The sequence below is a fragment of the Mauremys reevesii genome, linkage group 4 (genome assembly GCF_016161935.1).
Source record: "Mauremys reevesii isolate NIE-2019 linkage group 4, ASM1616193v1, whole genome shotgun sequence".
In the NCBI taxonomy this organism is placed as follows: Eukaryota; Metazoa; Chordata; order Testudines; family Geoemydidae; genus Mauremys; species Mauremys reevesii.
In genome coordinates this window covers 45,516,268-45,541,229 of record NC_052626.1, presented here as the reverse complement: position 1 = coordinate 45,541,229, position 24,962 = coordinate 45,516,268, and the positions used below count along the sequence as shown (strand labels likewise).

At 43.8% G+C, this 24,962-nt stretch overlaps 2 long non-coding RNA genes across 2 annotated transcripts in view; one reads left to right on the top strand and one right to left on the bottom strand.

Moving 5' to 3' along the window:
• Positions 1 to 368: 368 nt before the first annotated feature.
• LOC120402980 lies at positions 369 to 12,468 on the bottom strand. Its single transcript, XR_005597399.1, has 3 exons — positions 12,436 to 12,468; positions 1,538 to 1,576; positions 369 to 680 (listed from the first exon to the last, which is right to left on the bottom strand). It is a non-coding gene; the product is annotated as an uncharacterized LOC120402980 (long non-coding RNA).
• A 10,536-nt stretch (positions 12,469 to 23,004) lies between these two features.
• The window catches only part of LOC120402981, a 44,259-nt gene continuing 42,301 nt past the window's right edge, over positions 23,005 to 24,962 (top strand). Inside the window, exon 1 of the long non-coding RNA XR_005597400.1 lies at positions 23,005 to 23,047. This is a non-coding gene — a long non-coding RNA (uncharacterized LOC120402981). The remainder of the gene's footprint in view (positions 23,048 to 24,962) is intronic.

Genomic DNA, 24,962 nt, shown 5'->3' with positions numbered 1-24,962 from the left:
AAATGTTTCGGTTTGATTTGGAGCATTTTTTAAACATTTTGTATTGTTTTTAAACAACATTAAATTAAATTTTGATAAGCAAAGCCAATGTGAACCAAAAAAATCAAAACACGTCTTTTTAAAAATTTCAAAACAAAGTGTTTTGATTTTTTCAGTAGTTTGAGGGTTTTTTTTGTTTTGTTTTACTTGGTTGGTTTGGGGGATTTTTGGACAAACGATCTGGTGAAACAAAAATGAATTTGTGAAACATTTTAATATCTCTGAACCTGCATTTTTCACCCCAAAAATGTTTTGTATGAAAACCTTCACCCAGCTGAAGCAATGATGTCTTAAAGAGGGTGCAAAATGCGTATATGTTCTCCCTACTGGCTATGCATATTAGCCTTTGTGTCTAGTAGTGGCTTTTTGAGGCGTATGGAAGAAAGGCAGAGATGTTTGAAATGTGGAGAATGATGAGTCATTAGGGCCCTGATTCAGCAGGTCATCCCTTTTCAACAAAACCCTTTCGGATATGCTCAAATGCGTTGCTGAATTGGGGCCTAGAAAAGGATGGTTTAAGGTTCCTTGACTCTTGTTCAAACAGAGTGAATATTGTGAATTGCAGGTTTAATAGGGTTTAACAGTATGTCTGGGCTGTGGTCACTGAGGTGATGGGAGCCCACTCTCACATGTGTGGGAATCTGAAAAGAAATAGAAAAAAGTATCCAATGATTATTTTGTAAAAACCCATTGTATTTTATTCACTATGGGTATAGCTCACTCCTATGTGAAAGACCAGCACAAGTCCTATGAACCACTTAAGTCCCATTTAGCCCTCAAAATGGGGTTTATGTAGAATTCAAGTGGTTCCTAAAACTTGTGCTGGTCTTCTATACTAGAGTGAGTTTCCTGCAGAGTGTGTACTGACTATCTCCTAAGGCAGAGTAGTGCCATCTGATATAAAATGACATGGAAGCAAACCTTGTCACACAGGAAGTCCTTTGCTTGCTCCTTTTGTTAATTGATACAGTATATCAATGACATCGTCCTAGTGACCAGTTCAGGTTTCTTCAGCTGTGAAGGTTTTTATTTTATATCTGCACAGCTGGCAGAGCAAGGTAAAAATAAGTGCTAATTCAGCAAAGGAAGGAGAAAAATGTACAAAATAGTTTAAAAGTAATATATTCCAAGCATGTTCTGGAGAGACAACTACATTTGTGTGGGGAAGGGTTGAGTACCTGCTTGTGACTGCAAGGAAGGGGGAAATGGTTTTTAATGTGAATTCTAGTGCTTATGAAAGGTGTCAGACACTGAAGTTTTCTGTAGATCCACAGAAAATGTCCATCACAGGCACCATTAATGCAAGTTTCTCTATACTGTCCTATGAATAGGCTTAAACTCTTACCTGGAGGGACCATCTCCAGGGATGAGAGGGCAGTTCAGTGACTATCACCTTTTAGTCCTTGTCTCTCTGCTGACTGCTACCAAAATGGACTAACTACTGCTTGGTATAATGGTTTTTGTGATGTGGACAACTAGCAAGATTGAGACCACCAACCTCATTTCCTGTAGGATATCAAACACTTCTCAGTGATGCCTATGGATGAAAAAAAACAAGTGCATTTTTTTTCATTCCTGCCTCATAATGTTGAGTTTCCAGATATGGAGATATCCTTGACCTAAAGCTGCTTTGCAAAATTGTCATGAAAATGTATAAACCCAGGCACAAAATATTTTCATCCATAGTTTACTGTGATAATGGCAAACTAATACGATTTTTACTTGCCTATCAAAAGAATTACTCACCCTGGGTGAATAGAACTTTTCAAGGCTGTTTACTATGTATGCTTTTGGCAGACTACTCAATATTACTGCAGTAGGGTCATGTGAATACATTTATGGACAGGTTATCCCATATTGCAATAGTGCCTCTCCTGCTTTAGTTTTTATTCACATCCTATTGTTCCATAGGCTTTTGTACTCCATTATTAAATCAGTAGGCGTTCGCTACAAAGATGTGAACAATGTATGCCAGATGTGTGTGCTAATGCATTCAATCTGCAATCGATGCCATGAACATCCCATACCTTTGCTTTAGTTAGTTTAAGAGCGGGATTTGAAGCAATGAAAGCCCTGTGCCCTTGAGAAAGTACTTTTTCTCTTCACTGCTTTCTTCCCCAACTTTGTTTCCATGTTTCTGAGTTTGCTCTTCTTCTTTTAGCTCAAAGTTTGGGATACAAAACTTGGCGGAATCACAGCCAGGCAAATTATGAGATAAATTCTGCTTGGAAATAACGTCTCTTCCTCACAGAGTGGATAAAAAGTGATAAAGAAATAAATTAAATAAAGGATTTTTTATTTAAAATAAATTAAATTTGAAATTATGCCACCTGTGGTAAGGCCTCAATGTACTATAATTTATTCAAATCATTTAAGTTAAATAAAAAAATGTGCTCCCAAGGTTTAAAGAAAGTCAAGCCTTTGAACTGATGCAAGTCACTGGCTAAGCACCTAGAACCACAGTCAGCTGAAGTGCAAAGCCAGCTTTTAATTGTTGTAGTCTCTCCTGCAGGTGCAGAGACAATATTTTCTTTATTTTAGTTTATTCAACAATTTCAGTTCAGTGACTAGTTCATCCAAAGCTAACAAACCAGTGGGAATTCAAAAAGCAGAAAAACGTGTTTCCTCTTCTAATCCATGAATAAAAATTAGCTTTGAGAGAAGGAGATCTAATAGTTCTAAAATCCTGAAGGACAAGTTTTAACAAAATTTCTTCATACATAGCCAGCAGAATTAAGATGTTTTTATTAGATAAATAAAACTATTTTAAAATGCTGGTTTTGTACATTTTTAATTGAATTTGAATTTCCATCCAAATAAAGCTTGACACAAATCACCCACAAAAAACTGATTGTTACCTAGAAATGCACCGTTCACCATTTTCTAACATAATAAAAATGTAGAAATAAAAAATCTGAATAAATGTAAGTTAAACTATATAAATGCCCCAATAAATGTGTCTAGATATGAGGTATCTTCCCAGTTAGCAAAAAGAAACACGAGATTTAGTATAAATGTAGTTATTTTTTCTAAAGAAGGTTGATTCTCATTGGTTGGTAACCATTAAAGCAAGATTAAAATCTGTTGTTTAAATCAAGCTTTCCTGTTTGCCAATTTAAATTATGATTAAATCAGTTGATTAAATAACTTTGATTTAAATTAATCCCCCTGCCTGCTCAAATCAAATATTTATAAATCTCTTCTTGCCAGAGATTAGGCAGTCACCAGTCAGTCACATTAGCCGAAATTCAAAAATATGCCTCTTATAACTGCTCAAAATGAACATTTCGTGCACATAGCTGGAATAAATAAACCCCAGATACTTTTATTAAATGAATTTTAGCTCAGCCATTCCACTTGGCATATCATTAAGCATTTACTTAAGACAATCTACTATACACTGTTTTGTAAAGATAAATTATTCTTAGAAACAATATTTTTCCTAATGGAGATAAAACAAATGCATGATATAACATCTAGTTAGTCTCCGGTAATAAATTAGCCTCCACTGTGTTCTTCTTCCAGGAAATCCAGTTCTTAAAGTAAACCCTAGAGCCGTATCATCAGCTTGTGTAAATCAGTGTAGCTCCATATCCATGGAACTATGCCTCTGCACAATGGCTGAGGATTTAGTCCATCTTCAGTTCATCAAAGTGGCCATTAATTCTAAGATAAATAGAGTATCTGACAAATATTTATTGAATAATAGGTGATTTTAATAAAGATTATAACAGTGATAATGTTGAAAAGATATAGATCTTTGAAATGACTAGATGCGAGGGAAACTTGGTAGGTTTTACTCAAAGCAAAGCTTCAGTTTTCTAGCTGAGAAATTACTCAGTTGCAGGCATGAAAAATAAAAGATTATTAGAAGTTGTGTATTCTCCCTTCTTCAGGAGTATAGCATTTTGAGTGTTACAGTGTTGTAGCAAAAGAAACCATAATAAAGGTCAGTCTAAATGGGAGTTAAGTCACATTGAGAAGAGTTTTATAAAAGAGGATCTTATAATGTGAGTGTTATATTATGTGAGAGTGTATGTAATGGTTCAAGTTTTGGAAGATGAGTAACTAAATTCCTTGTACTGCTTTTGAAATCTCAACCAACATTGAAACTATCATTTTTTAAAAAATATTTTAAAAAAAATTTAACCAGTGAAATTTCTTACCTGTTAATTGATTTTATTGGAATATTTATATGTTTGCTCAGACAAAGGGTGAAATCCTGGATCCACTTAAATCAAAATAAGTTTTGCCATTGACTTCAATGGGGCCAAGACTTCACCCAGTAAATTACACCTCACTTCCAACAAGTGGAGACTGGATTAAAAGTCAGAGCTCAGGTTAGGATACAGCTCATGTTTATGTGGCTTGTTGGTTGCCAAGCTGTGAGTGAATAGTCCAGGGGTCCCCAACGCGGTGCCCGCAGGTGCCATGGCGCCCACGGGAGCATCAAAATGCGCCTGCGTCCTGGCCAGTGGTGGAGCATCCACTGAAATGCCGCTGAATTTCTGCGGCATTTCGGCGGTGACGTCTCTCGATGACATCACTTGCCGCTGACAAGCGGCGTCATCAAGAGGCGTCGCCCCCGAATTTCTGCAGCATTTCGGCGGCGACGCCTCTCGATGACGCTGCTTGCCGCTGACAAGCGACGTCATTGAGAGGCGTTGCTGACGAAATGCCGCAGAAATTCGGTGGCATTTCGGCGGATGCTCCACCGCTGCTACGGTCCTTCGTCTGGCGCCCGCCAGATGAAAAGGTTGGGAACCACGGGAATAGTCTATCAGAAACTATAATCAGCACTATAAAAAACGAACATTAAAGCAAAACAATCAATCAAATAAACAAAAAACTCTGCATTATCTAACCCCTCAACATTTTTTGGACTTTTAGGATCAGTGAATTGGGTCCTGTGGAGATTCCTCTGGAAGGGCTTTGGAATTGAGGGATATACTTTCGGAGGAGTGATCAGTGATATTAACATTGAGGAGGTCAAAGATGGATCAATTATTCGACAGGAGCATGGCAAGACCAAGATCTGCCCTGTGGAGACTGAGGGAATATATGGCAATAGGGCCTGGAAGGGATGGGACCCTCTTGATTCACAGTGACGGGAGTCCCCTCACAATATACCAGTTTGTTACAGTTTTATGATAGGGACTGACGAGGTTGGGACTTCCAGCTCTTGAATTTGGTTCCCACTCATTCAGGATCAGGGAGGCAACAGCAGTGAGACCTGAGGTGAGGAATCAGTGTTAATTTTTGTGTGTGTTTGCATTCCATATGCTGGCACACGGTGGTGTGGATCTGCAGGCACAGTACAGTTTATTGGGTGCATAGGCAGCCTTCCAAGTTGTCTGGAGGTTCGCAGCTGGGCCTCAGTGATGAAGCAGTCCTGGGCTGGCATGGGAGGAGAGGCATGTTATGGGACCAGCTGTTGTTCCTTCTGTACACTGTGGTGGCCTGTGAGCAGGCACCAGATATGGGTTTTGTCACCTCAAGGGAAATGATTTGGGAACATGTAAAGGGATGGACTTCACACTCAGAGCTAAGAGGGACTTGGGGCAGATCCTGGAACTTTTCCCTGGAGTAAAAATTATTTGGTTGGACATGTTGCAATGTAGGGTATGGCATGGAGCTGTGCAGCCCCGTCGGATTGACTACGCTAGGAGGTATGTGATGGGGAGGTGGCCAAATTCATAGATGGCATGTGGGGGGGTCAATAATTTCTCATCCGGACCTAGCACATGTGGCACCAGAATTATTCAGGGAGGATCGGGTCCACCTGTCAGACTTGGGAGCCGATAGGTTTTTGGCTGATACGACGGCATTAGTAGCTGTCTGGGAACCCAGCCGGGTATGGACAGAGGGGTGTGTGTGTGTGTGTGTGTGGTGGTGGTGGTAGCCAAGCTAATTGTTGGCATCTTCTTGTGGCAGATGTCCAGCGCAGGTCCTCCATAGGGAAGGGATACAGCGATCAGATAAAATGGGCTGGTAAAGGATTTAAAGGAGATATTCTTTAAAGGAGCAGAACAGGGGGCAGGGGTTGGGGCTTGTATGACTAGCACAGCAGTGAGTCAATCTCCCACTCCTTTATAGTTCCCCTTAACCCTCATTCAGGGGGTGAGGAAGGCAGGGTCTGAGCAGCAGTTTGGCTGGGGACCAGGATGGGTAAAGAGGGAGGGCTGACAGCAGTCCACCCCCAGGTATATGTAAATGATTATGGAATTACCTGCACTGTACACTTTTATCTGTGAGGTACTCCCAGACATTTAGGAATAAAGCTGCAGTCTAATTAAACCACATCCAGTGTCTCCTGTCATTTTGCCGGCATAGCCAGACATACCTAGCTCCTATATAGCACTTTTCATCAGTAGATCTCAAATTGCTTTACGAAGGACATAAATATCATTAGCCCTGTATTTTATATCCACAGTTTGACCTAGAGTACCTTAAAGCTGTTAGCTGATGGAAAAAGTCTTCTGGATTCCATAAAATCTGTTCTCCATTTCCATCTCTGATCATCACAATGAATATTTTAAGAAATCTACTCATTTTTAACTTCTAGATCTGCAAGTAAAGTTTGTAATTAACGAATAAATACTATTCTTAGTATTATACTGACAGCAGTTGATGAAGCTGGTGCACGCGCGCACGTGTATGTACGTACACACACACACACACACACACACGGTGTGGCAATCTAATCTACATGACAGACCTATATCAGTACAACTGTGTGGCTCAGGGATGTAAAAAATCCACACTTCTGACCAACATAGTTACACCAACCTAATCCTGGTGTAGATAGCACTGTGTCTATGGGGGATCTTCTCCCATCACCATAGCTACTGCCTCTCGGGGAGGTGCATTAACTACAGTGACAGGAGACGCTCCCCCATCAGTGTAGAAGTGTCTCCACTTAAGCACTAGAGCAGTGCAGCTGTACTGATGCAGCTGCACCAATGCAGCATTTTAAGTGTAGACCTGCCCCAAGTGCTCCATAAATTGATGACAATTAACAAAACAGCAACATTAACTTCAGTTTTTTTCCTGAAGGCTCACATTTTGTCCTCCAGTATGTGTTGAGGCTCCAGTTTGCTGTGGTAAAAGCTGTGCCCTGACATCCAGGATTGGAATTTCACCCTGGGACAAAAGATCAGTGTTTGCAAATTGATACAGGGTAGTATTGGACCCTGATTCTGCAAGAAGATTAGTACATGTGGATTCTTGCCCGTGTGTTGGAAGTCAGTGGGGCTCTGCACAGGTGCCAGGATCCAATTGCATGAGTGGGCATTGGTGAGGAAAAAATAATTATTTTTAAAGTTCCAAAAAGGAGTTAAACAATGGAGAGTAAAGCCACAAAAATAATAAGTATATAAAATATTTGACAACTGAAATCAGTGGGATTAATTCAAAATTATTTGAAAAAGTTTGAATAATCCTCAGCTAGTTTAGTTTTGAAGTACTGCCATATAAAAATAATGTTTGAAGGTGTTGGTTTTTTATAAATGTATCAGCTTTCACACTGACACTGACAATAACTGTTTAATAAGATCTTTCATATATAAGCCTGTCTCACTTCCACATACAAAAGGAAGGGGTTTGGAATGTAAAGCAAGTACTTTCAGAATAAAAGAAAAATGTGGTTAATGGAATAATAACACATTGCTAGTGGATTATATTTATCACCATGCAAAAGGGTGCAACCTCTTTGTTTTAGGAATGAAAATATATTTTAATCTGCTAGAAAGCTATCATGCATTCTCTGTTTAGGTAAAAATAACATTAATGCCAGACACTTGGCCTGAAGTGCCATCTGCTCATTTTATTTAGAGTTTCTTTTTTCATTTGATCTTCTTTTTTGTTTGCTGTAATGATAAGGAATAAATAAGATTGATCACTTGGATCTCTATTCTTTAGACATTTTAGCTCCATGGTTGCCAGTGGCAGAATTTAAAGACTCCGCACCAGTAGACCTTACATGTTATTCATGAACCTAAAATTTCCTGGTACTCTGGACTTCTGTTCTAATTGCTGGTCCAGTCTAACATGGTTTATCCGTTAGAAGACCAAGGCAGCACCAGGCACATCGATGGTATTATACAGATAAGAACTGGGCAAGGAATTCAGAAAAATATCATTTATTTCACAATTTTTTCTTCTATTCCTGTTCACAAATTGTCTGCCAACAAATTGTGAGTCTTTCAGATCTATTTATGTTTTAAATTATTTGCAGAATGTCTGCCAATAATTTTTGTTCTGGAGCTTGTCCAGCACCATCTTTTTGGTGTGATTTTTGGTATTCGAAGTTTGAACTGGATTGATGGGACTCCACAGGTCACATGTGCTCAATGATGCTCAGATGTTCACTGATGGATAAATGCAACATTTATAATCAAGTTTCCAGAGAATAGTCTCCTTAAATGTTTCTTTCTGTGAATATTTTTACAGTGAATTCATTTGCTAGAATATTTGCAGAAAGCCAATGCTAACAGTATGAGACCAAAGTGAATTTGTTTAAAGTATTCAGCAAATATTTGTGGATTTTTTTTTCCAGTATTTGCCCACATCTAGAATATTTGTAAACAGTAGGAGAAGTGCCCATCCTGAATAATTTCACTGGTAGAAATGATTATCAGAGCAAAGCTCCCTCAGGTTTGATTTAAATTCCAGAAGAAATCTAGATACAGAATTTGTGATAAGGAAGACACTGGGCAAAAAGGACTGGAGTGGCTTTATTTTGCAAAGTGTTGTCAATTCCCACTGGAGTTAAAGTAGTTAAGGATGTTTAGCACTCCCCTAGATCGGGTGCCAAATGAATTTAATTTATTTGATTATATTTATTTCCCCCCATTGCCTCTCAAATGTTGTTTTGCCCCACAAAAAATGAATTAAAACCATGGTCCAACCTTTAGCTGGCAATATTGGAAGCCGGAGTAAATGGAGCTTTGAGAGCCATATTGGTATGTGTTGTGTCAAGGGAAAAAATTCTAATGCAGTGCAAATAGCCTGTCCAGGTCGAATCTTAGAGTATTGAATCTTGCTTAGGGACCTCAGCTTATTGTGTAGTGCATGGAGGCTACTGCATGACCTGTTTCTATTAACAGAAACCTATCTCTCAGAGAGGGGATTACAATAGTGAAGGAATTATACAATATAAAACTGAAAAGGAAGATGACAGAAGACACGAATGGGATAAAAAAAGAGTGAGATAAGTAAAAGAAATTAAAAGAAAATAAACAAGGTTAAAAAAAAGTTGCTTTTTTAAAAGAAAAAAAGGGAAGAGATCTCATCACTGAAGGTCAATCAATCTGTTCATCTTAAAATTTCTTACTACTAGGGCTGGTCGAAGATAGTCTGCTATGGTAAGGGCTGTACTTAGATTTCCAGAAAGCCTTTGACAAGGTCCCTCACCAAAGGCTCTTACATAAATTAAGCTGTCATGGGATAAAAGGAAAGGTCCTTTCATGGATTGAGAACTGGTTAAAGGACCGGGAACAAAGGGTAGGAATTAATGGTAAATTCTCAGAATGGAGAGGGGTAACTAGTGGTGTACCCCAAGGGTCAGTCCTAGGACCAATCCTATTCAATTTATTCATAAATGATCTGGAGAAAGGGGTAAACAGTGAGGTGGCAAAGTTTGCAGATGATACTAAACTACTCAAGATAGTTAAGACCAAAGCAGATTGTGAAGAACTTCAAAAAGATCTCACAAAACTAAGTGATTGGGCAACAAAATGGCAAATGAAATTTAATGTGGATAAATGTAAAGTAATGCACATTGGAAAAAATAACCCCAACTATACATACAACATGATGGGGGCTAATTTAGCTACAACGAGTCAGGAAAAAGATCTTGGAGTTATCGTGGATAGTTCTCTGAAGATGTCCACGCAGTGTGCAGAGGCGGTCAAAAAGCAAACAGGATGTTAGGAATCATTAAAAGGGGATAGAGAATAAGACTGAGAATATATTATTGCCCTTATATAAATCCATGGTACGCCCACATCTCGAATACTGTGTACAGATGTGGTCTCCTCACCTCAAAAAAGATATTCTAGCACTAGAAAAGGTTCAGAAAAGAGCAACTAAAATGATTAGGGGTTTAGAGAGGGTCCCATATGAGGAAAGATTAAAAAGGCTAGGACTCTTCAGTTTGGAAAAGAGAAGACTAAGGGGGGACATGATAGAGGTATATAAAATCATGAGTGATGTTGAGAAAGTGGATAAGGAAAAGTTATTTACTTATTCCCATAATACAAGAACTAGGGGTCACCAAATGAAATTAATAGGCAGCAGGTTTAAAACAAATAAAAGGAAGTTCTTCTTCACGCAGCGCACAGTCAACTTGTGGAACTCCTTACCTGAGGAGGTTGTGAAGGCTAGGACTATAACAATGTTTAAAAGGGGACTGGATAAATTCATAAATGGCTATTAGCCAGGATGGGTAAGAATGGTGTCCCTAGCCTCTGTTCGTCAGAGGATGGAGATGGATGGCAGGAGAGAGATCACTTGATCATTGCCTGTTAGGTTCACTCCCTCAGGGGCACCTGGCATTGGCCACTGTCGGCAGACAGATACTGGGCTAGATGGACCTTTGGTCTGACCTGGTACGGCCTTTCTTATGTTCTTATGTTCTTATAAAGAGGATAGTGATCAACTGTTCTCCAGGCTGTCTGAAGGTAGGACAAGAAACAGTTGGCTTAATCTGCAGCAAGGGAAATTTAGGTTAGATATTACAAAAGACTATTAAACTATAAGGATAGGTAAAGGAAGGTGTGGAATCCCCATTACTGGACATTTTTAAGAACAGGTTGGACAAACACATTTCAGGGATGGTTTAGCACAGGGATGGGCAAACTACAGGCCCACCAGGCATTTTAATCTGGCCCTTGAGCTCCTGGGGAGCAGGGTCTATGGCTTGCTCCTGTCCAGTGCTCCAACTGGGGAGCAGGGTCGGGAGCCTCTCCACGCGGCTCCCGGAAGCAGCGGCATGGCCCCCCTCCAGCTCCTATGCATTGAGGCAGCCAGGGGGCTCCGCTCTGCATGCTGCCCGCACCCCAAGGGCTACCCCCGCAACTCCTATTGGCCGGGAACTGAAGCCAATAGGAGCTGCAGGGGCGGTGCCTGCAGATGGGGCAGCATGCAGAGCCGCCTGGCTGCACCTCCATATAGGAGCCAGAGAAGGGACATGCTGCTGCTTCCAGGAGCCACTTGAGGTAAGCACTGCCCTGAGCCTGCACCTCTGAGCCTCTCCTCGTGCCCCAACCCCCTGCCACCGCCCTGATTCCCCTCCAGCCCTCTGAACCCCTCGATCCCAGCCCGGAGCACCCTCCTGCACCCCAAACTCCTCATCTGCAGCCCCATCCCAGAGCCCGCAATCCCAGCTGGATCCTGCACTCCTTCCTGCATCCCAATCCTGTGCCCCAGCCCTGATCCCCCTCCTGCCCTCCAAACCCCTCGGTCTCAGCCTGCAGCACCCTCCTATACCCCAAACTCCTCAGCCCCACCCGAGAGCCCGCACCCCCCAGCTGGAGCCTTCACCCCCCACCCCCACCCCATTCCCCAGCCCGGAGCCCCCTCCCGCACCCGGAATGCCTCATTTCTGGTCCCATCTCGGAGCCCGCACCCCCAATCAGAGTCCTCACTCCCTTCCATACCCCAACCCCAATTTTGTGAACATTCATGGCCCACCATACAATTTCTATTCCCAGATGTGGCCCTCGGACCCCTGGTCTAGAAGGTATACTTGGTCTTGCTTCAGAGTGGGGATATGGACTAGATGACCTCTCTAGGTCCCTTCCAGTCCTACATTTTTATGATTCTACAAAAAATGTAACATATTCAGTAGAAAATTGGGTTTTTGACTAAATGTGAGGGGTTTTTTTGTTAAAATTATCAGCTTTTTGTGGAAAAACTTTGTCATTTTGTTGAAAAAAATGAATACTCAAAGACTGAAAAGTTTGTTTTTTGTCAGGAAAACTGATTTTTTTCCAATTTGAAAATGACACAGTTTGTCATGGGAGTTACAGTTCAGGGGCTTCTGTCCTGATTTTTATTTCTGGTCTATGTTCCCCAGCCAGACTGCATATCCCATGAGGCACTACAGTGACTCAACAAGGGGTGGATGTTGTAGTGCATCATGGATAGGATTAATGAATAATGGCATTAGGCTACTTCTGTACTGGTTTATCACCATGATGCTAGAACCCAGAACTAGTATGATGATACTATTGTACATTCACATCAGCTGCCCATTACAGCAGTGCTGAGCTCAGATAACACAACGGACAGGAACTGTATGCTCTTCACGTGTATGCACTTTCCTACTGTGATACTAGTGCAAGAACTTGCCTTTCTCTGAGCCCATTCCCACCCTCCCGTCCCCTCCATTACCTCTGCTCTTAAAGCATGGACACACACTGAAAATCCTGATTCATCACTCCTCTGAGAGCAAAGATCATCTCAAGCAGCCCCCTCCATCTCAAGCAGCACCCTGCTCTTGGGAACACAATCCCTGTAGGATCGGACAGGCATATAAAGGGTTAGGTTAGCTTAGTTTAATGAAAGAAAAAATGTTTTGTAGTTTAAGTAAAATAAAGAGGTTTTAGCAGCCATGGGAAGGCCTTGAGGAAAAAATCTAACTGGCAAAATAAGTAGCAAAAATGCCAAGCTCAAAAAGTGGCTAATAAGAGAAGAAGGGACGCTAATTATCAAAAACTGGTTCTAACAGACAAAGTAAAGTTGTTTTGTGATATGATAAACTTATAGTGATGCTTAACATACCAATATTATCTTGAAGGGGCTTACTCATAAAATCTTGTCTACCCCAGCCCTAAGAAAAGAGTCAATCCCAAGCCAGGTAAAAACTGGTTTTTAGCTGAGATAACTGTCAATATGACATTACTTGTTTGTTGCATTGTATAAAAGAACCAGGCTCACTAGCGATATTTACCAGATCCCACCTGATCATGCTGGAACAAGTTGGGATGAGAGGGTTTTCCCTGGGACTGATCCTTTTGTGAGTATTCTAATCAAATGCTTGTGAATGTTTGTTACTGTATGGATGTAGTCATTGCTTATTATGTAGGCTTTTAAGACATGTTTAAAGCAATTGTACAAATACCATATGGCCTTTAGATTTAATAAAATAATTTTATGGTTGAATTGGTGTCATATAATAATTAATTAATAATTGCAACAATCCTCTTCTTTGGTGGGGAGGGACAACCTCCGCTGTTCTCACTTTCAGGGTGCAGATACATTCCCCTGCCTTGATGTGGGTATTATGCTCCCTTAGGTCTCCAAGCTGAGATCTGTTTCTTTAAAATAAATGAATAAAATAAACTAGTCTTCTGTAAGTGAGGATTGGTCTGACCTCCTCTGAGTAGCAAATACTTACTAATTCCTGGCACCACAATAAATGAAGAGCAGTTGGAGCCCCTCCTTCTTTGTACCCTTTGGGGTAGCTGTGATGGGTACTGCTCTATGGACCACTCCAAAGGCTCATGGGGCAAGTGACTTGATTCCATAAGTGTGAATATTACAGTTGTAGTGGTAAGTAACTTCCCTACCCTTTCTCCTTCTTGTCTATTTAAAGAGTAAACTTTAGCAGTAGGCATCCCAATTTCAGTAGGTGCTATTATTTACAATAGCCACAGGATTTCTTATTCTGTGGTGATTCTAGCACAAGTTCTATTAGCTTGGTAGAATTGCCAACTTTCTAATCGCACAAAACCAAACACCCTTGCCCTGCCCCACTCTTTCTCCGCGGCCACCTCCCTACCCCACACCTTTTCTGAGACTCCACTCCTGCACTCTCCACCCCCCCTTGCTCGCTCTTCCCCACCCTCACTCACTAATTTTTACTGGGCTGGGACAGGAGGTTGGGGTGCAGGAGTGAGTGAGGGCTCCAGCTGGCTCTAGGGTGCAGGCTCTAGGGTGGGGCCATAAATGAGGGGTTAAGGGGGGAGGAGGGGGTTCTGGGCTGGGGCAGGGATGTGTGGGGGGGGTACAGGGTGAAGGCTCTGGGAGGGGGTTTGGGTGTGGGAGGTGGCTCCAGGCTGGGGCAGGGGGTTGAGGCACCGGATGGGGTGCGGGCTCTGGGCAGTGCTTACCTTGGGAGGATCCCCAGAAGCGGCTACATGTCCCTCAGCTCCTAGGCTTAGGGGTAGCCAGGAGGTTCTGCACGCAGGCACCACCCCTGCAGCTCCCACTGGCTGTGGTTTCCAGCCAATGAGAGCTGCGGAGCTGGTGCATGGGACGGAGACCTCCCCTGTGCCTAGGAGCCACAGGGACATGTTGCCGCATCCGTGAGTCACGCGCAGCCAGGAAGGACATTGGGTTGAAATGCTTTTGGTTCCCAGCTAATTTAATATTTCAGTATTTTTGTTCTCTGATCTGAATAGCAATTAGGAGAGAAGGCATTCAATTTGGCACCATCCCACAATAATAACTCATGTTCTCATTTCCTGCCAGATTGTTCCTCTTTTGGGAATGGATGGTACCGACAAAATGCTAGTTAAATTTTAAAAAAAAGTGCATAAAAGCAGGCTCAGTCCTAAGGGAATCCCCTTTTCTGACTGAGCTTTGGGCAAAACATTTTGAAATAACTGACTTTCACCTCAGGTTCTGCTGTACATAAAATGATGGAACATTCAAAACCTCACAAGCTTCAAAAGAAAAAAGTACAGCTAGTTTTGCATGAGTGATGCAGACTGAAATAGCACAAGTGTTTAATGTGCCAGTTCCCAAGGTCGGTGAAGGCAACACAGCCCCATGACTTTTATTTTATATATTTAAGCTACTTAATTACATGTATTAAGTGAAACAAATTGGCTATTAATATGCAATATGCCACTTGGCTATTTTGTTAGAGTCGAGACAGAAATGTATGATCCGTAAATGGGTTATTAGGATATTTCCCCTTGTGCCTGTACCTCTCTTTGCATCTCTGGCTCTTTTTCAAGGACCGGTTTAAACACATTGGAAGCCCTCTGTGGACCCAGTCAGTCTGGGCACCCCCATGTAATGATTAGTTCATGCTGCTCTGCTTACTATTAAACTGTTGTGACAAGTAGGCATTGACAGTAGCAGCTCTGGAAAGCGAAAAAGAGGAAGCCCTTGGGGAGAAGCAGCAAGAGCTCTAGAAAGCTGCCAATGGGAGTAGTGTCAGTAGATCAAGAATTAGAGGATGCAGGTCTCTCTCTTCCCCCCTACAAGAGCACTCTGACCCATATTGGAGAGGGCATAGAGGAAGCACCTGATATAAAGCATCATCGCCTATGAAGGACTCCTGCTGGGAGTATCATCTCTTGTGGAAGGTGAGGAAATCCACTCAAGGGCAGAGGGCTCTGTGGAAGTCTCTAATCATAGTTAGAAGGCGTTGATGTGGCTGGAGGCAGGCAGGTATGTGATGTTGCACTCCATATGTTTTATGGAAATATGCTTATAAGTGTGAATATGATGTAACTGGAATACACTTTATGCAAAAGGTCTCTTGTAAGGTATCATTACACATCTTATAATCTACTGAATATATTCCTCCTATTTGTATACATGTATCATTCTTGTATCTGAAGCTAGAAATATGAAGTATAACTCTGAGGTCCTATTGTAATTATGCAAAGTGTGGTGGTTTAGAATCTTGATGGCTCCCATTGACTAGGACATTTGGTTGTAAATGGCTCTGTTTACTTACAAGCCTTCCTGTGGACATGTGGGCCAGCCCAGGGGTAATGAAGGATGGAGTCTTACAGTGACATGTGACCATATCACATGATACTGGAATCCATCTTAAATCTGGTACTTTTCCATTTAGGAGGAGGGGTGAGGACCCAGAGAGACAAAACACTCCTGCATTGTACCACAGCTATAAAAGTGGGTTGAATAGAACAAAGGGGGCTGCCAGTCATGAGAACACCCCTGCTTTCCACCTAAGATGTCTGCTGGAACTAACAAGGACTGTACCAGGGGAAAGGATTGGGCCTAGACTAGGAAGGAGTCTAGTCTGTGAAAGAAGCTTATTGGAACATCTCTGAGGGTGAGATTTTTACCTGTAATCAGTTTCTTAATGTATTAGGCTTAGACTTGCATGTTTTTGCTTTATTTTGCTTGGTGACTTACTTTGTTCTGTCTGTTATTACTTGAAACCACTTAAATCCTACTTTTTATACTTAATAAAATCACTTTTGTTTATTTATTAATCCAGAGTAAGTGATTAATACCTGGGGGAGCAAACAGCTGTGCATAGCTCTCTAATAGTGTTATAGAAGGCTGACAATTTATGAGCTGCTACTTCCACCACAGGCAGAAAAAAAGACCTGCTAGATGCTTTTACCAGCTCCCTGGCAGTAGTAAGAGCTTCCTACAGAGAAGGCAGAGATTTAGAAGCTTTCCCAGTCCCCAGCTGTTCATCTACCTTTCTAGGTATGAAGTGGAATGTACATGGTGTAAAGAAAGGCCTTGTGCTGGTCCTTTGTATAAGTATGATTTTTACTCCTGATTTACACTTCCATGTATTATTCCTTACCACTTTATTTATTTTTAGTCTATTTCAAATAATACAGCCTATATGATGCTACTTTGCTGTCTCCTAGGATTATCTGTTGCAGACCTGTATTTGGAGACTTCATACACTTTCTCCTGAGATATATGACAAGGCCCTTATTGAAACCATTGGCAGCAGTTCATGAGCATCTAAGGGCAGAATTTGGCTCAAAAGCATTATAAGAGGAGAGATTTGTCAAAGCCACAATTGCCATTGAAAATCAGTGGCAGTTGGGACTCTAACTCATTTGGGCCTTAGGAAGAAAATTTTACCATATTGTCACATCATCATGCCCTGTGTACCTCGTGTTGGCAAGGCACAGTGCTGCAGCTACTGTGCCTCAATTTCCCCATCAGGGTTTCCAACTTGCTCTGGTGGCTTATGGGTTAGCCATCTGGCCAGATCACTACAAAAGTTCAAAATCACCAACACCTCTTCCAGAGGAGCAGAGTCCAAAGTAACTTTCCCCAGACAAACACAAAATAAAGGAGCTTTTATCCTCACTGGGCTTAGTTCTTAGCTCCTCTGAGGTTATTCATCCACCCATCCTCGTGGCTCAGCTCTCAGACCCCGCTTCCCTTAAAGTGAGGCACCCCCTGCCACAACCTGGCTTAAAAGCTATCAGCAGGTACCTGATCAACCCAAATAGTTCAGCATCAGGCCTACCTTATGTAACTGTGCCTTAGGGTATGTCTACACTATGGGATTATTCCGATTTTACAGAAAACGGTTTTTTAAAACAGATTGTATAAAGTCGAGTGCACGCGGCCACACTAAGCACATTAATTCAGCAGTGTGCGTCCATGTACTGAGGCTAGCGTCGATTTCCTGAGCTTTTCATTGTGGGTAGCTATCCCATAGCCATCCCATAGTTCCCGCAGTCTCCCCCGCCCATTGGAATGCTGGGTTGAGATCCCAGTGCCTGATGGGGCAAAAAACATTGCCGCTGGTGCTTCTGGGTAGCCTCCCTCCCTCCTCCCTCGCAGCAGCAGCACCGCAGCAGCAGCTTTTTTTTTTTTGAACTGTGCAGAATTCCACGGACGCCATGGCGCATGCTGCCTGCTGAGCTCAAGAGCAATCATGGAGATTTTTTAAGCACCTTCTCGTTCCTCCTCTCAATGCTGCGGACTGCTGACCTGAAAGCCAGGCGAGGCAGGCGGGCGGGCAGTGCAGTGACAGTGTGTGAGTGATGAGGACATGGACACATGTATGTGACGGCCCCTGCGCCTTGCACTTTCCTGCATCCTGCTGGGCATGGGGCAGCCATTAGATTGCGATTTTTTTTTGGGAAAACAAACACAGCACAGACTGGTGGGAGTAGGTGTGTTAGGTGTGGGGCGATTCCCAGTGGCTGCGAAACTTCGCATGCGTAAGGGCACTTTCATGGAACTTTGTGACTTGCTTTCCCCTGCCCTGAAGCGCCAGAATACAAAGATGAGCAGCCCTCACAGTTGAGAAGCGAGTGGCGATAGCCCTGTGGAAGCTTGCAACGCCAGACAGCTACTGGTCAGTCGGAAATCAATTTGGAGTGGGCAAATCTACTGTGGGGGCTGCTGTGATGCAAGTAGCCAAAGCAATCACTAAGCTGCTGCTACGAAAGGTTGTGACTCTGGGAAATGTGCAGGTCATAGTGGATGGCTTTGCTGCAATGGGATTCCCTAACTGTGGTGGGGCGATAGATGGAACCCATATCCCTATCTTGGCACCGGAGCACCAGGGCACCCAGTACATAAACCGCAAGGGGTACTTTTCCATGGTGCTGCAAGCACTGGTGGATCACAAGGGATGTTTCACCAACATCCACGTGGGATGGAAGGGTTCATGACGCTCGCGTCTTCAGGAACACTACTCTGTTTAAACAGCTGCAGCAAGGGAATTACTTCCCAGACCAGAAAATAACAGTTGGGGATGTTGAAATGCCTGTAGTTATCCTGGGGGACCCAGCCTACCCCTTGATGCCATGGCTCATGAAGCCATACACAGGCAGCCTGGACAGAAGTCAGGAGCTGTTCAACTACAGGCTGAGCAAGTGCAGAATGGTGGTAGAATGTGCATTTGGCCATTTAAAGGCACGCTGGCTCACAGTACTGACTCGCTCAGACCACAGCCAAACCAATGTCCCCATTGTTATTGCTGCTTGCTGTGTGCTCCACAATCTCTGTGAGAGTAAGGGGGAGACCTTTATGGTGGGGTGGGAGGCTGAGGCAAATCACCTGGCCGCTGATTACGCGCAGCCAGACACCAGGGCGATTAGAAGAGCAAACCCGGAAGTGGTGCGCATCAGAGAAGCTTTGAAAACCAGTTTCATCACTGGCCAGGGTACAGTGTGACTGTTGTGTTTGTTTCTCCTTGATGAATGCCCCCCCCCCGCCTTGATTGACTCATTCCCTGTAAGCCACCCTCCCCCTTCGATCACAGCTTGCTTTCTAAGGAAATAAAGTCACTCTAGTTTAAAAATCATGTATTCTTTATTACTTAATTATAAAAAGAGGAAGAGAACTGACAAGGTAGCCTGGGTGGGGTTTGGGAGGAGAATAGTAGGGAAGGAAAAGGCCACTAAAAAAATTTCATAATAATGAGAGCCTTTTGGTTGGGCTGTCTACTGGGGTGGAGTGGGCGGGTGCACGGAGCCTACCCCCATGAGTTCTTACTCATCTGGCGGGTAAGGAGGCTAAGGAACATGGTGAGGGGGGAGGGTGGTTGTACAGGGGCTGCAGTGGCACTCTGTGATCCTTCTGCCGTTCCTGAAGCTCCACCATACGCCGGAGCATGTCAGTTTGATCACGCAGCAGCCCCAGAGTTGCATCCCGCCACTGCTGATCTTCCTGCCGCCACCTCTCATCTCGAACATCTCTCCTCTCATCTCAAGCGTCCCTCCTGTCCTCACGTTTGTCCCTCCCGTCCTCACAGTCACTGGCATCTTTCCTGTACTTTGATACCACATCCTTCCACTCATTCAGATGAGCTCTTTCATTGCGGGTCACTTCCATGATTTCCGAAAACATTTCTTCTCGCGTCTTTTTTTTCCGCCGCTTTATCTGAGCTAGCCTTCGGGACGGAGTAGGGAGGCTTGAAAAATTTGCAGCTGCATGAGGGAGGGAAAAAAGGGAGAGAATTATTTAAAAAGATACATTTCAGAGAACAATGGTCATACTCTTTCATGGTGAACAACACTATTCACCTTACATAGCACATGTGTCTTCACTACAAGGTCGCATTTTGTATCTTTATATTGAGTGCCTCTGGCTTTGGTGTTACTGTTGAGTGCTGCTTCTTTCCTGTTAACGTGCAGCAGCAGAAATCACCCTGTGGCTGGCATCATGGAAGATCACTGATAAACACCCCCCTTTCCCTCCCCCCAACCGCGTGGCTGGTAGCAGGAAAGATCCCTGCTAGCCAAACGCGGAAAATCTCAGCGCCAATCGCACCCCCCCTTCCCCCCGCTTGGCTACCTTCAGGGAAGGATTTCTTTTAAGCCACAGGCAAACAGCCCAGTAGGAATGGCCATCTCTGTCCCCTTACTTAAATTCCTGAATTTCAGCCAGGTTACCATGAACAATATCACTCTCCTGAGGATAACACAGCGAGATAAAGAACGGATGTTGCTTGAATGCCAGCAATCACCGGGACCATATGCAGCTAGGCTTTGTCATGCAATGATACCAGATTACTTGCTACATGCATGGCGTGGTCAAGTGTCCTACCATGGAGGACGGAATAAAGCAGCGCTGCCCAGAAATCTTCTGCAAAGGCTTTTGGAGTACCTCCAGGAGAGCTTCATGGAGATGTCCCTGGAGGATTTCCGCTCCATCCCCAGACATGTTAACAGACTTTTCCAGTAACTGTACTGGCCGCGAATGCATCCCAAGTCCTCAGGGCAAATTAATCATTAAAAAATGCTTGCTTTTAAACCATGTCTTATTTACAAGGTACACTCACCAGAGGTCCCTTCCATGGCTTCATTGTCTGGGATAGTTGCTTGGGAGGGCTGGGAGGGTAATTCCGTCAGGGTGAGAAAAAGCTCCTGGCTGTTGAGGAGAACGGAGTGCTGTGTGCTCTCTACAAGCTCGTCCTCCTCATCTTCCCCGTCCGCAGAATCCTCAGCCGTGGCTGCGATTACCCACCCCCACCTCGGAATCTACGGACAGGGGTGGGGTAGTGGTGGCGGACTCCCCTAGAATTGCATGTGGCTCAGCATAGAAGCGGCGTGTTTTTGGCCCTGCCCCGGACTTTCCGTTTGCTTCTTTGGTTTTCTGGTAGGCTTGTCTGAGCTCCTTAACTTTCACACGGCACTGTACTTAGTCCCTGCTGTGGCCTCTTTGCATCATGGCCTTGGAAATTTTTTCAAATGTTTTTTCATTTAGTCTTTTGGAATGGAGTTCTGTTATCACAGAATCCTCTCCCCATACAGCGATCAGATCCAGTACCTCCCATGCAGTCCATGCTGGAGCTCTTTTTTGATTCTCAGGAGACTGCATTGTTACCTGTGCTGATGAGCTCTGCGTGGTCACCTGTGCTGGTGAGCTCTCCATGCTGGCCAAACAGGAAATAAAATTCAAAAGTTCGTGGGGCTTTTCCTGTCTACCTGGCCAGTGCATCCGAGTTCAGATGGCTTTCCAGAGTGGTCACAATGGTGCACTGTGGGATAGCTCCCGGAGGCCAATACCGTCGAATTGCGGCCACACTGACCCTAATCCGCCATGGCAACACCGATTTGAGCGCTACTCCCCTCGTCGGGGAGGAGTACAGATATCAGTTTTAAGCACCCTTTATATCGATATAAAGGACTTCGTTGTGTGGACGGGTGCAGTGCTAAATTCGGTATAAACGCGTAGTGTAGACCAGGCCTTAGTGGGTCACAACTGAGGATGCCAAATTCAGGATGAACTGCTGACAAACAGAGCAAACACAGCCCAAAGCATTCCCTCCAAGATGTGCTGGCTAACTAACTTGTGGGCATTACCCCAGGAGCAAACATTTGAAATCCAAGTATAGAGCCAATACTTATACCTTCAAATACATAAATGATACATGCATACAGATAGCATAATCATAACCAGCAAATTGTAACCTCTTCATAAACACCTCACTCGACAACCTTTGTACAATATTTGCAGCAAATATATAACAGTGGTTGCAACAATGATCTATATGGTCATATTTTAATCAGATAACGTCACACTTTCCCTTTAGGGAGGCTCTGACCCACAACAGTCCTATTCATTTCCTGTGTCTAGTCAGGCTTCTCTCCTTCCCAGAAAGCTCTTTCCTTTCCAGTCCTTTCCTGCAAGCCCAACACCCAGTACAGCTGTAGCGGACAGGGCTGACTGTGCTTAGAGCAGTTAGTTAACCCTTGCAAGCCCATGTGGAGTTTGTATACCCAATTATACACCTCCTTCAGACAACACTTGGTTATGAGAACATGGGAAGAAATCATTCTTATTACTGGAGTGAGTGTTATAACAGAGAATCTTCTATAGAGGTTGGAGCTGATTGAGTTTATGTTTAAAGCAAGACTAATGTGTAGCTGAGAATCTGGTTATAAAAAGAATTTTCAAGAAGCTCAGGCCTTGTCTACACAGGGACACTCAGTTAGCTAATCCTAATCAAGGCTGCCCAGGGGGGGCAAGAGGGGCAATTAGCCCCAGGCCCCGCAGAGGCCCCCACGAGAGTTTTTCAGGGCCCGTGGAGCAGGGTCCTTCTTCCGCTCCGGGTCTTCGGCGGCAATTTCACGGTAGGGGGTCCTTCTGCCCCAGGACCCGCTGCCGAAGTGCCGGGTGTTCGGCAGCAATTTGGCGGCAGGGGCCCCCCCACCACCAAAGACCCCAGGCCCCCTGAATCCTCTGGGCGGCCCTGATCCTAATTAACTAAAGGTGTGAATTAAAAGTGACTTAGTTAAACTGCATTAAGCCTGGATGGACAGTCTCAGAATTAAAATGTCCTAAACTCAGTTAAAGTGAAATAAACTAAACTGAATTAAGGCCACTTTAATTCTGAAAAAGGTCTGGTCTACACTACAGACCTGTACCAATATAACTACTTTGCTCATTGGTGTGAAAAATCCACACACCCCGAGCAATGTAGTTATGCTGACTTGACACCCCATGCAGACAGTGCTACATTGGTGGGAGAGCTTCGTTTGTCAACATGGTTACCACTTCTTGAGGAGGTGGATTAACTATGCTGAGAAGAGAGTTCTCTCCTGTTAGCATAGAGCATCTTTATTAAACTGCTACAGCAGCACAGCTTGCATCAGTGCAGCTGTGCCGATGCAGCATTTTAAGTGTAGACATGCCCTAAGACTGTCCACACTGTGATGTGTTACCTCTGAGCCTGGGCCTGCTTAAGCCTGATGAGTCATCCCTGAGCCAGAGAGTGTGATGAGTCATCAGAGACAGTTACCTGCAGGTCTTGTGATAGGCCCCCACAACATTCAACCAAGGTTCAGCCAATCCACAGGTGAGGACCCAACCAAGTGAGCCCAAGGCAGGTATATAGGCTCTGTAGACGGGTCGGACTCACCCCCGCGGCGCCTCCTGCTGGTGACTCCGGGAATTAGCTCTGTTCTCCAGTTCGGAGCGCCCTCTGCAGGCCGGTGATCCGCGTGTCCTCAGGCCCCCGTGTCCCTCCCTGGACCCGGTGCCCTTTCACAGGGGGTGCTGCCCCTGGCAGTAACCCCTTTCTCTCTGGGTCTCCCCTCCTTGGGGAACCCTCACCCTCTATCCCCACCTTGCCTCAGTATTGGCTACTGCCAGTCATTGTCTAGCCCCACATTCTGGGGCAGACTGCAGTATCAGCCTACTCATCACAGGCAAGGAGGGTTTGGACCTGCTGCTTTGGCCTACCCCTGGGATGCCCTCTGCAACCCCCAGTACCTGTTAGCCCAATGCTAGGCCGCAGCCTGGGGCTTTCCAGGCTGGAGCTCCCCAGCTCCTCAGCCTGTCCCCAGCCCTGCTCCCCTCAGGTACTTTGTCTGTAGCTCCCTGCAGCCAGGCCCTTCTCCCTCTGAAGGCAGAGAGAGACTGTGTGGGCTTCTGGCTTCCCCGGCCTTCTTATAAGGCCCTGTTCAGTTTGGGGTGTGGCCCCAGCTGCAGCCACTTCCCCCAATCAGCCCAGCCTAAAGGCTGTTTTCTCCTGCCACAGCCCCGTTCCAGGGCTGTTTTTAACCCCTTCAGGGAAGGAGCAGGGGTTCACCCTGCTACAGGCTCCTAAGAGTCTAGTCTGCTCAACATCACTACCTGGCTGGGAATGTCCCCATTGCCAGTAGTTTCAATAGATTCCTGCTCCTGTACCTGTTTCCACACTAGCCATCCCTTGTTCCAGCCTGTATCTGCTCCTGCCTCAACTGGCTACCTGGCAATTCTGACATATGCAGTGTTTTAATGCAGTTTAACCAACTCACTTTAAAATCATACCTTTAATTAATTTGGATTAGTTTTCCTGAGTGTCCCTGTGTAGACAAGCCCTTAATCTGAGATATGGATGGCGATCAGAATGATTGTTATGCTTATTTTCCATTTTCTTTGACACGTAAGGTCTGAATCATGGCTGTGTTTTCTTCCAACAGCATTTAGTGAGTGACCACTGTTCTCAATTATGATTCCATTAAAAAAATACACCGTTTTCATTAGGAAAGTCCAATTTTTTAGACAAAACTTCAGAGAAATAAGTATATTTTACAGTAATATACTGATGTACATTGAAGATGATTCTGATTCTTTCCCACACTTCAGTGCTTTCCACCTGCTCCCCGTCTCTTTGGCTGGCAATAGACAGCTAAAACATCTGATTGCTTTGCTGCTTTTTGGAAAATCAGGTAGATTGCTTTTCCTTGTGCTGAGAAAACGGAACGCAAGTTTTCACACCACTACAAAACATTCTATGAGTTATTTCATTTCTTGAGAGCATGCCAAAGCACCCCAGTTAATTCACTACAATTGCTACTGCTAGCATTTTGCCTCTGCATGCTTTCTCCCCAATTGTAATCAGCAGCACTGTAATCACTTGTTTCAAAGTGAAAGGGATTTTACATTATTTATTTATTTATTTATTTTTTTGCTACCATTTTGTCTTAATATTGACATTCCAAACCCTGCCAAAATGCTTGTAGGTACCATGAAGACATTTTGCTTGTTCCATAGGGTGGGGAAAGCGAATGCTAAAATTTAAAAAATATGGCACTTTTGAAAAATCATGCATATATATTTAGATGCAATCTTGCAAAAAATAACCAAAAATCACTTTACTGCACAATTGGCCATATATACATACAATAATAAATTAAGCTTATTACAAAAGGTAAGAAGAAATGAAATTCAGTGGAGGAGGTAATCAAACAAAAACGCTGAAGGAACAAACAGTTTTATATATTCTG